We start from the raw sequence: 14,660 nt of genomic DNA on the forward strand, positions 1-14,660 counted from the left end.
TCTCTGCTCTAACTCCACCCAGGGGTGCTGTCCCTAATACAAAACAGTCAACAACATTTGAGACGCCCCTTGCGAAACGCCTCTCACGTGGTGCAACTTCAGGCTTTTTCCATGATGCTTTGTATTGGGCCTCAGACGTTAGAGTTGACCTTGCTTCTCAGTCTCTTCTCCGGCCCGCTGATACCCCTTAAACATTCCAGAACCCTCCTTCATGTCTGGGCCGTCTACTGAACAGACCTCTATTCATTCACTTATAATTGGATCCCCCCTTTCCTGTTGCAGACAGATATCTGCCGCCAAGAACCCAACTCTCATAGACTTCTAAAAAAAGCTTGCAACTTCTCAGCCCAGACATGTACGTGTAAATCAATGCTAAAACATTTCAGGCCTACAATATTTCACATTATGATTATAGCATTCAATTTCTTCATTTAATTAAAGCATGTTAAAACTCTTATTCTATTATTTAGAAAACATTACTCTAAATCATGGCCCATTAATGCAATGACCAAAAACGTTAAACAATCTGTGTCGTGAAAAGAAACACCTTCCCTTTTAGCTCCAGCTCTGGCCCTGAGGCCTACCACGTTCTGCGTTTTACCACAGACCATCTTATATGTTAACAGCTACACGACATAGATTCAAAATAATCACGTCTAATAAAATCATATAATGTCACACATTTCTGTATTAGTTCCACTTCTACTTAAATCTCTATATTAGCTATACATTTAGAATATAATTTCAGATACTATTAGCACTCATGGCATTTCTCTTCATGAATTATGCTCTCTATAGGTAAGTGTGATGTACTCATATATTTATATCAGTTTGCGCTCTCTCAGTTCCCCCCTTTGATGACCTCTCGGGGTCATCACTAACATTTAAACTGCAGTTATTGCTGGCATTCTCTGCGCTTCCAGAGCTCTCAGGCTCCTGTACTGATTATCTTGTATGGCAGCCAATCTCTGCAACTGTTCTCTTTGGGCCCTTTCTGACCTTCTTGCTCTGTACCATTTGAATACCCTCACCAATCCCCACAATATTATCCCACAGATCAATATTATGATGATAGGCTTTAGGATATACCAAATAAAGCTTTTGCCTAAGGTGGAAAACCACCCTCCAACTGTACTCATTCCGTGGCCCACCTTTTCCCAGACATTTTCTCTACTCAAGTCTTCGATCTCTTTGTGTATATTAGTTATGTTCTTAATAACTTTCTCAAGGGGTTTTGAAAGGTCTGGAATGTAAGTGCAACATTCCTGAACCTTCAAAGCCTTACAGACTCCGCCCTCTTTTGCTAATAAGACATCTAATGCAAGCCGATTTTGAAGAACCATAGCCCTTATCGATTGCATCTCTCCTTCTACCAGCATTAAGGACTGAGCAGTGCTGGCAGACAACCTGTCGACAACTGTTGCCAGTCGTCTAATTTTAACATCATTAAGGATTATTCCCAAAAGAGGGAACATAGCTCCAAAGACATCTCCAACCATTTCTGCATCGCCTAAATCTCTCCTTCCCCTCGATGATGTCTGGCCCTCAATGATCAATAAGTCTTGTGCATGATATATTTTGGGGAAGACAATTGCCAAGTAACATGATCCATACCAGTTGTCAGGTAGTCTCACGTAAGCATTTCTTCCACATACAAAATACACATTTGGAATCACTTGCATTCCCTTCAGGAAATCCTTAGTGTAGTACTCTAAATTAAAAGCATGTTCACAGTCAACTTCACCCACGTATACATTTTCATAATACGTTTTGGCTCGGTGAAGACATAACTTTCCTCTCTGCGCTTTATCTAAAGCTATTGGACCACTACTACCCTTTCTCTTGTGTGACTTCTCTTCCTCGGTCCAATCTAATTTCCCTTGTCCTGATTTTTTCAAAATCTTTTGTCTCCTGTAACGATCATCCACCTGCCCTATGAACTTTTTCTCGACTTCTGACACCTTGCATGTCAGATTATTTCTACGGGCATGTGAAGTATCTAAGGTAATCCAAGGAATGAAGAACTTGGCCAATCTGTCTTCACTCTTCCAGTAATCCCATTTATTCATCTGCTTATAATTCGGGACTTCTGGCAACACAGAATCATAATTGGAGAAATAGTATTCAAAACTATCTCTCTCATAAAATATACTAAGCAATAAGCTACATGTAATGCCATATGTCAGAGGGAGGTGATGATATCGAATTCCTTCATCTACAGACGCAGGCAACTGCATGCAGACGTAGCAATCCTTAACCTCCATGGCATCCACGTATTCATACAAAAGTTTAGCATAAGCATTTGACCTAAAGTCTCCTTGGGACTCGTCTACATGTAACCTGCGGGCTTCTGCAGCCAATAACGCTTTCTCTTGAGTGTTTTCCCTTTTCTCACCTGCAACAGTGGGTGTAAGTGTTACTACAGAATTCGCATCAGTTACCTTTACCTCTTCCTCATGTCCCTTTACATAAGAAATTGTTACCACTAAAGCTATTAGTATTATCACTCCTACTATTAGTGTACCTATTATACATTTAGCTCTGCGGTTCGGGGTGCCGGCCTCCATTTCGTCAGACAATCTAGCTTTTCCCTTTCTCTTTGCAAAAAGTTCTTTTCCTCTCGTTCCTTTACAGTCTCTTTCAATCCTTTTTTGTCTTTAGAATCCACACAGCTGGAGGCTGACAGCCTTTTTCGCAAAAAGTCCTTTCACAGTTCAAAAAGACAACCCTAGCCCTTCTCCATCCACTCAAGGGGTTCCCTAAAATTCTCTGCTTCCTGGGCGCTAGGTAATCTTCTTTTCTTCTGCTTGCTTTATTTACAAAGTCCTTTAACAATCGACTATTAGATTTGTGGTTGCAGCTTCAATAGCATAGTTCAATATTTCCATGCGAAGAGTATGCTCTTCATGTGCTGTTATCGTGGTACCAAAGTCGGGGAATTTCAATTCTGTAAGAAACATGTGTTTTAACTTGCTGAGGCGGGGAGGTCTGGGGAGCACGAATGTTAGTGACCCTTCTTGTTCGACACCGGGTACCAACAGTTGTATTTCCACGGTGATAATGGGCTCAGAACTGGACACCACCACCGCTCGGATCCTCCCTGTCTCCGGTTTCACAGACATTTGTCGCCAGATATGTCCACTCAGGTGTGGAGTATCTTCTGTTAGGCACACGCACTCTTCTTGACCTCCTTCGGTTCGGTGCCTCAGCGCCCTGAGCACCTTCTTCTGGGTCTGAGTCTTCTGATATCGGAGGAAGGGTTGCTTCTGGAGTTGACCTCAGGCTAGAACTTCTTCTTTGCGGCCAATTTGCTTCTCCACGTGCCCTTCTACTCCTTCTCCTTCTGGTCTGTTCTCGCTCTCTTTCAGACCTGTCAGGGTCAGACTCGTACTCCCAGCTGTCTTCTCCTTCTGTAGCGTCTTCTGTTTCGCTGTTGTACTGACCGTCCTCAGCTTGGTCAGACTCGTTCCCTGCTTCCACTGGCACCTCTACAGCTTGGCTAGCCCCCTCTATGGCTTCTTGGTCCTCAGCTGGACGTCCATCCGAGAGAGGAGCTGTTTCCAGAGGTGCTGGAACCCTTTTCGTATGCGACGCGTGTATCCAGTTGGGCAGGCCTCCCACCTTTACAGCTGTACTTGTGATCAGGATGACCTGGTAGGGCCCACGCCAACGAATATCCAAGCAGCTTCTTCTCACATGTTTCTTCACCAGGACCCAGTCCCCAGGATACAGGTCATGGCAAGGGCCCTGGCACGCTGGAACCTCTGCAGCCTGCACCGAGCGTTTCACCCTTTCTTGTCGTCTGTTCATATTCCTTTCATGCGCTGCCCTAAGCCATGCATCAAGGGCTTCAAACTGGGTTGGTCTAGGCAAGGGTCTCTTTGAGGTCATGACTGATTTCAATCGATGTAACACCTCTAATCTGAACGTCCCGTACTTCGGGAACGTCAGTTCCTCGTTTCCTTCAGTAATCTTACTCCACTCTGATATCCAAAGGATCGTATGCAACCCAACATTTACTGCCATATAACGAGCTGGCGTACCCTCCGGCGGGGCTTCTTCCCCTTCATACGATCCTCGCCTCTCTTTCTTAAACAGCGCTTTCAACCATTTAAAACACTTCATAATTATGCGCACAAAATTCAGCCTCGCTACTCTGTTTACTTCCTGATGACAATCCACCAATCCTGTCGCGGCTTTGCTAGCTTGGCCTATCACAGCGCGGTCTTTCTCCTGTTGGCCAATCACGTCGCGACCCTGTATGACGTGTTCGCTAGCTGGCCTATCACAGCGCGGTCTTTCTCCGGTCAGCCAATCACTGCGCGACACCACCTGACGTCTCTTTTCTCCGCTTCGCAGCAGCACCCCTCCTTTCTCAACTCGTCTCCCGGTTATGCATGCGTCCCATTCATACACTGAAAAAATGACTACTTCCGACCAAGCGGTCACTTCTCTCGACTGTACGTCCACAGTCTATCTGTAATTGTCAACACAACTGACGAGATGTCTATCGTCTCTCTGATAGGTTACTTACACACACAGTAACTTCCGACCAGCGTCCGTTACTCACGCACTCACTCTTACGTTCCCCCTATCTCGGTCTCTCGGGTGATCAATGGTACCTCATGACCCCCTTCACTCTAGTTGACAATTACTCTGGGTGTCCGATACACCCGAACCACTTAAGCTCTCCTTGAACTTAAGATTTCCACCGGTTGCGCGCGCTCACAACCTGTTCCACAGTCACTCTACAGACATTCAACTCCGCCAGACATTACAACATAGATACAATACAAAAACACCGCAATCTAACACGCATAACCCTTTATACTCACTCTCGACCGATACTGCTGCTTTTTCTGTCTCACGTCATCCGGATCTTCATCTGCGGGCTGTTCTTCCGATCATCGATTTCTAGGGGCCTTGGGGTAAGCTAACCTGGCCTAGGTCACCGTCCTCAAGAAGGCAACCATCCTCTATAGCTACCAACTGAAAGGGCGAGATTTTGATCGATACCTTATATCTATTGATCCAAACCTCGATCTGGTCGACTGAACCTTTATTGCCTGTCTTGGAAGGAAACAGTACACCTATCTGCAAATTAGTTCACCCAAGAAAGGACTCTACTCTCAAAGATCACGGACAACTTCTAGGTTTCAAAAGTTTATTGTAAAGATATAATGAGCTGCAAATACAAGCATCTCAGAATGAGATTCACGAGATACACAGGTCCAATTACATACATGTGCTCTCGAAAAGCCCTCAGACGAGCAACAGAAATCACTAACACAAGTTCTAAAAATAGCAAAGCTATCAGCATAGACGCATATCTCTCCTTCATGTAGGTTGGAGGAAAACAAACACAGGTTAGGCGTCCCTACCCTGTTCTAGATGGTATCCCTACTTAACCAAATCCCAACCTAACAAAGGTGTCAGCAATGAATGACCCCCAAGGGAAGTCACCCACTCTAAGTCTCTTGGTGAAAACCTAAAGTTCTCCAGTCATGACCCCTCACTGCCTACCCATCCGCTCTCTAAAGGGTCCTCAGGTCTCTGCTCTAACTCCACCCAGGGGTGCTGTCCCTAATACAAAACAGTCAACAACATTTGAGACGCCCCTTGCGAAACGCCTCTCACGTGGTGCAACTTCAGGCTTTTTCCATGATGCTTTGTATTGGGCCTCAGACGTTAGAGTTGACCTTGCTTCTCAGTCTCTTCTCCGGCCCGCTGATACCCCTTAAACATTCCAGAACCCTCCTTCATGTCTGGGCCGTCTACTGAACAGACCTCTATTCATTCACTTATAATTGGATCCCCCCTTTCCTGTTGCAGACAGATATCTGCCGCCAAGAACCCAACTCTCATAGACTTCTAAAAAAAGCTTGCAACTTCTCAGCCCAGACATGTACGTGTAAATCAATGCTAAAACATTTCAGGCCTACAATATTTCACATTATGATTATAGCATTCAATTTCTTCATTTAATTAAAGCATGTTAAAACTCTTATTCTATTATTTAGAAAACATTACTCTAAATCATGGCCCATTAATGCAATGACCAAAAACGTTAAACAATCTGTGTCGTGAAAAGAAACACCTTCCCTTTTAGCTCCAGCTCTGGCCCTGAGGCCTACCACGTTCTGCGTTTTACCACAGACCATCTTATATGTTAACAGCTACACGACATAGATTCAAAATAATCACGTCTAATAAAATCATATAATGTCACACATTTCTGTATTAGTTCCACTTCTACTTAAATCTCTATATTAGCTATACATTTAGAATATAATTTCAGATACTATTAGCACTCATGGCATTTCTCTTCATGAATTATGCTCTCTATAGGTAAGTGTGATGTACTCATATATTTATATCAGTTTGCGCTCTCTCACATGTCTCTGGCCAGTGGGAGGCCCCACTCTCTCTCTGTGTGTGTATGCATGTCTCTGGTCACTGGAAGGCACCTCTCTCTGTATGGTTATGCATGTCTATGGTTCGTGGGAGGCACCCCTCTCTCTGTGTGTATGCATGTCTCTGGTGAGTGAGAGGCCCCTCTCTCTCTGTGTGTATGCATGTCTCTGGTCAGTGGGAGGCCCCTCTCTCTCTCTGTCTGTGTATGCATGCATGTCTCTTCAGTGGGAGGCCCCCCTCTCTCTGTCTGTGTATGCATGTCTCTGGTCACTGGAAGGCACCTCTCTCTCTCTCTGTGTATGCATGTCTCTGGTGAGTGGGAGGCCCCTCTCTCTCTGTATGTGTATGCATGTCTCTGGTCAGTGAGAGGCCCCTCTCTCTCTGTGTGTATGCATGTCTCTGGTCAGTGGGAGGCCCCTCTCTCTCTCTGTCTGTGTATGCATGCATGTCTCTTCAGTGGGAGGCCCCCCTCTCTCTGTCTGTGTATGCATGTCTCTGGTCACTGGAAGGCACCTCTCTCTCTCTCTGTGTATGCATGTCTCTGGTGAGTGGGAGGCCCCTCTCTCTCTGTATGTGTATGCATGTCTATGGTTCGTGGGAGGCACCCCTCTCTCTGTCTGTGTATGCATGTCTCTGGTGAGTGAGAGGCCCCTCTCTCTCTGTGTGTATGCATGTCTCTGGTCAGTGGGAGGCCCCTCTCTCTCTCTGTCTGTGTATGCATGTCTATGGTTCGTGGGAGGCCCCTCTCTCTCTGTATGTGTATGCATGTCTCTGGTGAGTGGGAGGCCCCTCTCTCTCTGTCTGTGTATGCATGTCTCTGGTCAGTGGGAGGCACCTCTCTCTCTGTATGTGTATGCATGTCTCTGGTCAGTGGGAGGCCCTTCTCTCTCTCTGTCTGTGTATGCATGCATGTCTCTTCAGTGGGAGGCCCCCCTCTCTCTCTCTGTGTATGCATGTCTCTGGTCACTGGAAGGCACCTCTCTCTCTCTCTGTGTATGCATGTCTCTGGTGAGTGGGAGGCCCCTCTCTCTCTGTATGTGTATGCATGTCTCTGGTGAGTGGGAGGCCCCTCTCTCTCTGTCTGTGTATGCAAGTCTCTGGTCAGTGGGAGGCCCCTCTCTCTCTCTGTCTGTGTATGCATGCATGTCTCTTCAGTGGGAGGCCCCCCTCTCTCTGTCTGTGTATGCATGTCTCTGGTCACTGGAAGGCACCTCTCTCTCTCTCTGTGTATGCATGTCTCTGGTGAGTGGGAGGCCCCTCTCTCTCTGTATGTGTATGCATGTCTATGGTTCGTGGGAGGCACCCCTCTCTCTGTCTGTGTATGCATGTCTCTGGTGAGTGAGAGGCCCCTCTCTCTCTGTGTGTATGCATGTCTCTGGTCAGTGGGAGGCCCCTCTCTCTCTCTGTCTGTGTATGCATGTCTATGGTTCGTGGGAGGCCCCTCTCTCTCTGTATGTGTATGCATGTCTCTGGTGAGTGGGAGGCCCCTCTCTCTCTGTCTGTGTATGCATGTCTCTGGTCAGTGGGAGGCACCTCTCTCTCTGTATGTGTATGCATGTCTCTGGTCAGTGGGAGGCCCCTCTCTCTCTCTGTCTGTGTATGCATGCATGTCTCTTCAGTGGGAGGCCCCCCTCTCTCTCTCTGTGTATGCATGTCTCTGGTCACTGGAAGGCACCTCTCTCTCTCTCTGTGTATGCATGTCTCTGGTGAGTGGGAGGCCCCTCTCTCTCTGTATGTGTATGCATGTCTCTGGTGAGTGGGAGGCCCCTCTCTCTCTGTCTGTGTATGCAAGTCTCTGGTCAGTGGGAGGCCCCTCTCTCTCTCTGTCTGTGTATGCATGCATGTCTCTTCAGTGGGAGGCCCCCCTCTCTCTGTCTGTGTATGCATGTCTCTGGTCACTGGAAGGCACCTCTCTCTCTCTCTGTGTATGCATGTCTCTGGTGAGTGGGAGGCCCCTCTCTCTCTGTATGTGTATGCATGTCTATGGTTCGTGGGAGGCACCCCTCTCTCTGTCTGTGTATGCATGTCTCTGGTGAGTGAGAGGCCCCTCTCTCTCTGTGTGTATGCATGTCTCTGGTCAGTGGGAGGCCCCTCTCTCTCTCTGTCTGTGTATGCATGTCTATGGTTCGTGGGAGGCCCCTCTCTCTCTGTATGTGTATGCATGTCTCTGGTGAGTGGGAGGCCCCTCTCTCTCTGTCTGTGTATTCATGTCTCTGGTGAGTGGGAGGCCCCTCTCTCTCTGTCTGTGTATGCATGTCTCTGGTCAGTGGGAGGCACCTCTCTCTCTGTATGTGTATGCATGTCTCTGGTCAGTGGGAGGCCCCTCTCTCTCTCTGTCTGTGTATGCATGCATGTCTCTTCAGTGGGAGGCCCCCCTCTCTCTGTCTGTGTATGCATGTCTCTGGTCACTGGAAGGCACCTCTCTCTCTCTCTGTGTATGCATGTCTCTGGTGAGTGGGAGGCCCCTCTCTCTCTGTATGTGTATGCATGTCTCTGGTGAGTGGGAGGCCCCTCTCTCTCTGTCTGTGTATGCATGTCTCTGGTCAGTGGGAGGCCCCTCTCACTCTGTATGTGTATGCATGTCTCTGGTCAGTGGGAGGCCCCTCTCACTCTGTATGTGTATGCATGTCTCTTCAGTGGGAGGCCCCTCTCTCTCTGTCTGTGTATGCATGTCTCTTCAGTGGGAGGCCCCCCTCTCTCTGTCTGTGTATGCATGTCTCTGGTCAGTGGGAGGCCCCTCTCTCTCTGTTTGTGTATGCATGTCTCTGGTCAGTGGGAGGCCCCTCTCACTCTGTATGTGTATGCATGTCTCTTCAGTGGGAGGCCCCTCTCTCTCTGTCTGTGTATGCATGTCTCTACAGTGGGAGGCACCTCTCTCTCTGTCTGTGTATGCATGTCTCTGGTCAGTGGGAGGCCCCTCTCACTCTGTATGTGTATGCATGTCTCTTCAGTGGGAGGCCCCTCTCTCTCTGTCTGTGTATGCATGTCTCTTCAGTGGGAGGCCCCCCTCTCTCTGTCTGTGTATGCATGTCTCTGGTCAGTGGGAGGCCCCTCTCTCTCTCTGTCTGTGTATGCATGTCTCTGGTCAGTGGGAGGCCCCTCTCTCTCTGTTTGTGTATGCATGTCTCTGGTGAGTGGGAGGCCCCTCTCTCTCTGTCTGTGTATGCATGTCTCTGGTCAGTGGGAGGCCCCTCTCACTCTGTATGTGTATGCATGTCTCTTCAGTGGGAGGCCCCTCTCTCTCTGTCTGTGTATGCATGTCTCTTCAGTGGGAGGCCCCCCTCTCTCTGTCTGTGTATGCATGTCTCTGGTGAGTGGGAGGCCCCTCTCTCTCTCTCTCTGTGTATGCATGTCTCTGGTCAGTGGGAGGCCCCTCTCTCTATGTCTGTGTATGCATGTCTCTGGTCAGTGGGAGGCCCCTCTCTCTATGTCTGTGTATGCATGTCTCTGGTCAGTGGAGGGCACCTCTCTCTCTCTGTGTATGCATGTCTCTGGTCAGTGGGAGGCCCCTCTCTCTCTGTATGTGTATGCATGTCTCTTCAGTGGGAGGCCCCTCTCTCTCTGTCTGTGTATGCATGTCTCTGGTCAGTGAGAGGCCCCTCTCTCTCTGTATGTGTATGCATGTCTCTGGTGAGTGGGAGGCCCCTCTCTCTCTGTATGTGTATGCATGTCTCTGGTCAGTGAGAGGCCCCTCTCTCTCTGTATGTGTATGCATGTCTCTGGTGAGTGGGAGGCCCCTCTCTCTGTATGTGTATGCATGTCTCTGCTCAGTGGGAGGCCCCTCTCTCTCTGTCTGTGTATGCATGTCTCTGGTCAGTGAGAGGCCCCTCTCTCTCTGTATGTGTATGCATGTCTCTGGTCACTGGAAGGCACCTCTCTGTGTATGCATGTCTCTGGTCAGTGGGAGGCCCCTCTCTCTCTGTATGTGTATGCATGTCTCTGGTCAGTGGGAGGCCCCTCTCTCTCTCTGTCTGTGTATGCATGTCTCTTCAGTGGGAGGCCCCTCTCTCTCTGTCTGTGTATGCATGTCTCTGGTCAGTGGGAGACCCCTCTCTCTCTGTCTGTGTATTCATGTCTCTGGTCAGCGAGAGGCCCCTCTCTCTCTGTATGTGTATTCATGTCTCTGGTCAGTGGGAGACCCCTCTCTCTCTGTCTGTGTATTCATGTCTCTGGTCAGTGGGAGACCCCTCTCTCTCTGTCTGTGTATTCATGTCTCTGGTCAGTGGGAGGCCCCTCTCTCTATGTCTGTGTATGCATGTCTCTGGTCAGTGGAGGGCACCTCTCTCTCTCTGTGTATGCATGTCTCTGGTCAGTGGGAGGCCCCTCTCTCTATGTCTGTGTGTGCATGTCTCTGGTCAGTGGGAGGCCCCTCTCTCTATGTCTGTGTATGCATGTCTCTGGTCAGTGGAGGGCACCTCTCTCTCTCTGTGTATGCATGTCTCTGGTCAGTGGGAGGCCCCTCTCTCTATGTCTGTGTATGCATGTCTCTGGTCAGTAGAGGGCACCTCTCTCTCTCTGTGTATGCATGTCTCTGGTCAGCGAGAGGCCCCTCTCTCTCTGTCTGTGTATTCATGTCTCTGGTCAGTGAGAGGCCCCTCTCTCTCTGTATGTGTATGCATGTCTCTGGTCAGCGAGAGGCCCCTCTCTCTCTGTCTGTGTATTCATGTCTCTGGTCAGTGAGAGGCCCCTCTCTCTCTGTATGTGTATGCATGTCTCTGGCCAGTGGGAGACACCTCTCTGTCTGTGTATGCATGTCTCTTCAGTGGGAGGCACCTCTCTCTCTGTGTGTGTATGCATGTCTCTGGTGAGTGGGAGGCCCCTCTCTCTCTCTGTCTGTGTATGCATGTCTCTTCAGTGGGAGGCCCCTCTCTCTCTCTGTCTGTGTATGCATGTCTCTGGTCAGTGGGAGGCCCCTCTCTCTCTCTGTCTGTGTATGCATGTCTCTTCAGTGGGAGGCCCCTCTCTCTCTGTCTGTGTATGCATGTCTCTGGTGAGTGGGAGTCACCTCTCTCTCTGTCTGTGTATGCATGTCTCTGGTGAGTGGGAGGCCCCCCTCTCTCTGTCTGTGTATTCATGTCTCTGGTGAGTGGGAGGCCCCTCTCTCTCTGTATGTGTATGCATGTCTCTGGTGAGTGGGAGGCCCCGCTCTCTCTGTATGTGTATGCATGTCTCTGGTCAGTGGGAGGCCCCCCTCTCTCTGTATGTGTATTCATGTCTCTGGTGAGTGGGAGGCCCCTCTCTCTGTGTGTATGCATGTCTCTGGTGAGTGGGAGGCCCCTCTCTCTGTGTGTATGCATGTCTCTGGTCAGTGGGAGGCCCCTCTCTCTCTGTCTGTGTATGCATGTCTCTTCAGTGGGAGGCCCCTCTCTCTCTGTCTGTGTATGCATGTCTCTGGTGAGTGGGAGTCACCTCTCTTTCTGTCTGTGTATGCATGTCTCTGGTCAGTGGGAGGCCCCTCTCTCTCTGTGTGTATGCATGTCTCTGGTCAGTGGGAGGCCCCTCTCTCTGTGTGTATGCATGTCTCTGGTCAGCGAGAGGCCCCTCTCTCTCTGTCTGTGTATTCATGTCTCTTCAGTGGGAGGCCCCTCTCTCTCTGTCTGTGTATGCATGTCTCTGGTTTGTGGGAGTCACCTCTCTCTCTGTCTGTGTATGCATGTCTCTGGTGAGTGGGAGGCACCTCTCTCTCTGTCTGTGTATGCATGTCTCTGGTGAGTGGGAGGCACCTCTCTCTCTGTATGTGTATGCATGTCTCTGGTCAGTGGGAGGCCCCTCTCTCTCTCTGTCTGTGTATGCATGTCTCTTCAGTGGGAGGCCCCTCTCTCTCTGTCTGTGTATGCATGTCTCTGGTTTGTGGGAGTCACCTCTCTCTCTGTCTGTGTATGCATGTCTCTGGTGAGTGGGAGGCACCTCTCTCTCTGTCTGTGTATGCATGTCTCTGGTCAGTGGGAGGCCCCTCTCTCTCTGTCTGTGTATGCATGTCTCTGGTGAGTGGGAGTCACCTCTCTCTCTGTCTGTGTATGCATGTCTCTGGTGAGTGGGAGGCACCTCTCTCTCTGTCTGTGTATGCATGTCTCTGGTCAGTGGGAGGCCCCCCTCTCTCTGTGTGTATGCATGTCTCTGGTCAGTGGGAGGCCCCCCTCTCTCTGTATGTGTATTCATGTCTCTGGTGAGTGGGAGGCCCCTCTCTCTGTGTGTATGCATGTCTCTGGTGAGTGGGAGGCCCCTCTCTCTGTGTGTATGCATGTCTCTGGTGAGTGGGAGGCCCCTCTCTCTGTGTGTATGCATGTCTCTGGTGAGTGGGAGGCCCCTCTCTCTGTGTGTATGCATGTCTCTGGTCAGCGAGAGGCCCCTCTCTCTCTGTCTGTGTATTCATGTCTCTGGTCAGTGAGAGGCCCCTCTCTCTCTGTATGTGTATGCATGTCTCTGGTGAGTGGGAGGCCCCTCTCTCTCTGTATGTGTATGCATGTCTCTGGTCAGTGGGAGGCCCCTCTCTCTCTCTGTCTGTGTATGCATGTCTCTTCAGTGGGAGGCACCTCTCTCTCTGTCTGTGTATGCATGTCTCTGGTGAGTGGGAGGCCCCTCTCTCTCTGTATGTGTATGCATGTCTCTGGTGAGTGGGAGGCCCCTCTCTCTGTGTGTATGCATGTCTCTGGTGAGTGGGAGGCCCCTCTCTCTGTGTGTATGCATGTCTCTGGTCAGTGGGAGGCCCCTCTCTCTCTGTCTGTGTATTCATGTCTCTGGTGAGTGGGAGGCCCCTCTCTCTCTGTATGTGTATGCATGTCTCTGGTCAGTGGGAGGCCCCCCTCTCTCTGTCTGTGTATTCATGTCTCTGGTGAGTGGGAGGCCCCTCTCTCTCTGTATGTGTATGCATGTCTCTGGTGAGTGGGAGGCCCCGCTCTCTCTGTATGTGTATGCATGTCTCTGGTCAGTGGGAGGCCCCTCTCCCTGTGTGTATTCATGTCTCTGGTGAGTGGGAGGCCCCTCTCTCTGTGTGTATGCATGTCTCTGGTCAGTGGGAGGCCCCTCTCTCTGTGTATGTGTATGCATGTCTCTGGTCAGTGGGAGGCCCCTCTCTCTGTGTATGTGTATGCATGTCTCTGGTCAGTGGAGGGCACCTCTCTCTCTCTGTGTATGCATGTCTCTGGCCAGTGGGAGACACCTCTCTGTCTGTGTATGCATGTCTCTTCAGTGGGAGGCACCTCTCTCTCTGTCTGTGTATGCATGTCTCTGGTGAGTGGGAGGCCCCTCTCTCTCTGTATGTGTATGCATGTCTCTGGTCAGTGGGAGACCCCTCTCTCTCTGTATGTGTATGCATGTCTCTGGTCAGTGGGAGGCCCCTCTCTCTGTGTGTATGCATGTCTCTGGTGAGTGGGAGGCCCCTCTCTCTGTGTGTATGCATGTCTCTGGTCAGTGGGAGACCCCTCTCTCTCTGTCTGTGTATGCATGTCTCTGGTCAGTGGACGGCACCCCTCTCTCTCTATCTGTGTATTCATGTCTCTGGTCAGTGGGAGGCTCTTTCTCTCTGTATGTGTATGCATGTCTCTGATCATTGAGAGGCACCTCTCTTGCGGTCATTGTTTATGCCTCTGTGGTTAGCTAGAGGCCCCTCTCTTGCTATCTGTGTATGTGTCTCTATGGTTAATGACTGACACCTTTCTTGCTGTAGTTGTTTATGGCTCTGTGGTTAGCTAGAGGCCCCTCTCTTGCTATCTGTGTATGTGTCTCTATGGTTAATGACTGACACCTCTCTTGCTGTAGTTGTTTATGGCTCTGTGGTCAGCGAGCGGCACCTCTCTTGCTATCTGTGTATGTGTCTCTATGGTTAATGACTGACACCTCTCTTGCTGTAGTTGTTTATGCCTCTGTGGTCACCTCTCTTGCTATATGTGTATGTGTCTCTGTGGTTAATGTGAGGCACTTCTCTTGCTGTCATTGTATGTGTTTCTTTGGTCAGTGAGAGGCACCTCTCTTCCTGTCAGTGTGTGTTTATTGGGTCAGTGAGAGACATCTCTCTTGCTGTTGGTGTAAGTGCTTCTAATGTCAGTAGAAGGCAGTTGTCTTGCTGTTAATGTGTTTCTATGATCAGTGCAAGGCACCTCTCTTGCTGTCCCTGAACATGTTTGTGTTGTCAGAGGAAACTCTCTTTCTGCCACTGTCTGTGTTTTTGTGGTTTGTGGAAGGCACCTCTGTAGCACTCAGTGGATGTGTTGGTATGCTCAGCACGGGGCTATATATCTGCCATCAGC

At 49.6% G+C, this 14,660-nt stretch overlaps 1 protein-coding gene across 1 annotated transcript in view; it reads left to right on the forward strand.

Annotated features, from left to right (window-relative positions):
- LOC144770796 (phospholipase A2 inhibitor and Ly6/PLAUR domain-containing protein-like) overlaps positions 1–14,660 on the forward strand; it is a 213,300-nt gene that overhangs the window by 1,582 nt on the left and 197,058 nt on the right. The window lies entirely within an intron of this gene.

Source organism: Lissotriton helveticus, chromosome 7 (assembly GCF_964261635.1).
Source record: "Lissotriton helveticus chromosome 7, aLisHel1.1, whole genome shotgun sequence".
In the NCBI taxonomy this organism is placed as follows: domain Eukaryota; kingdom Metazoa; phylum Chordata; class Amphibia; order Caudata; family Salamandridae; genus Lissotriton; species Lissotriton helveticus.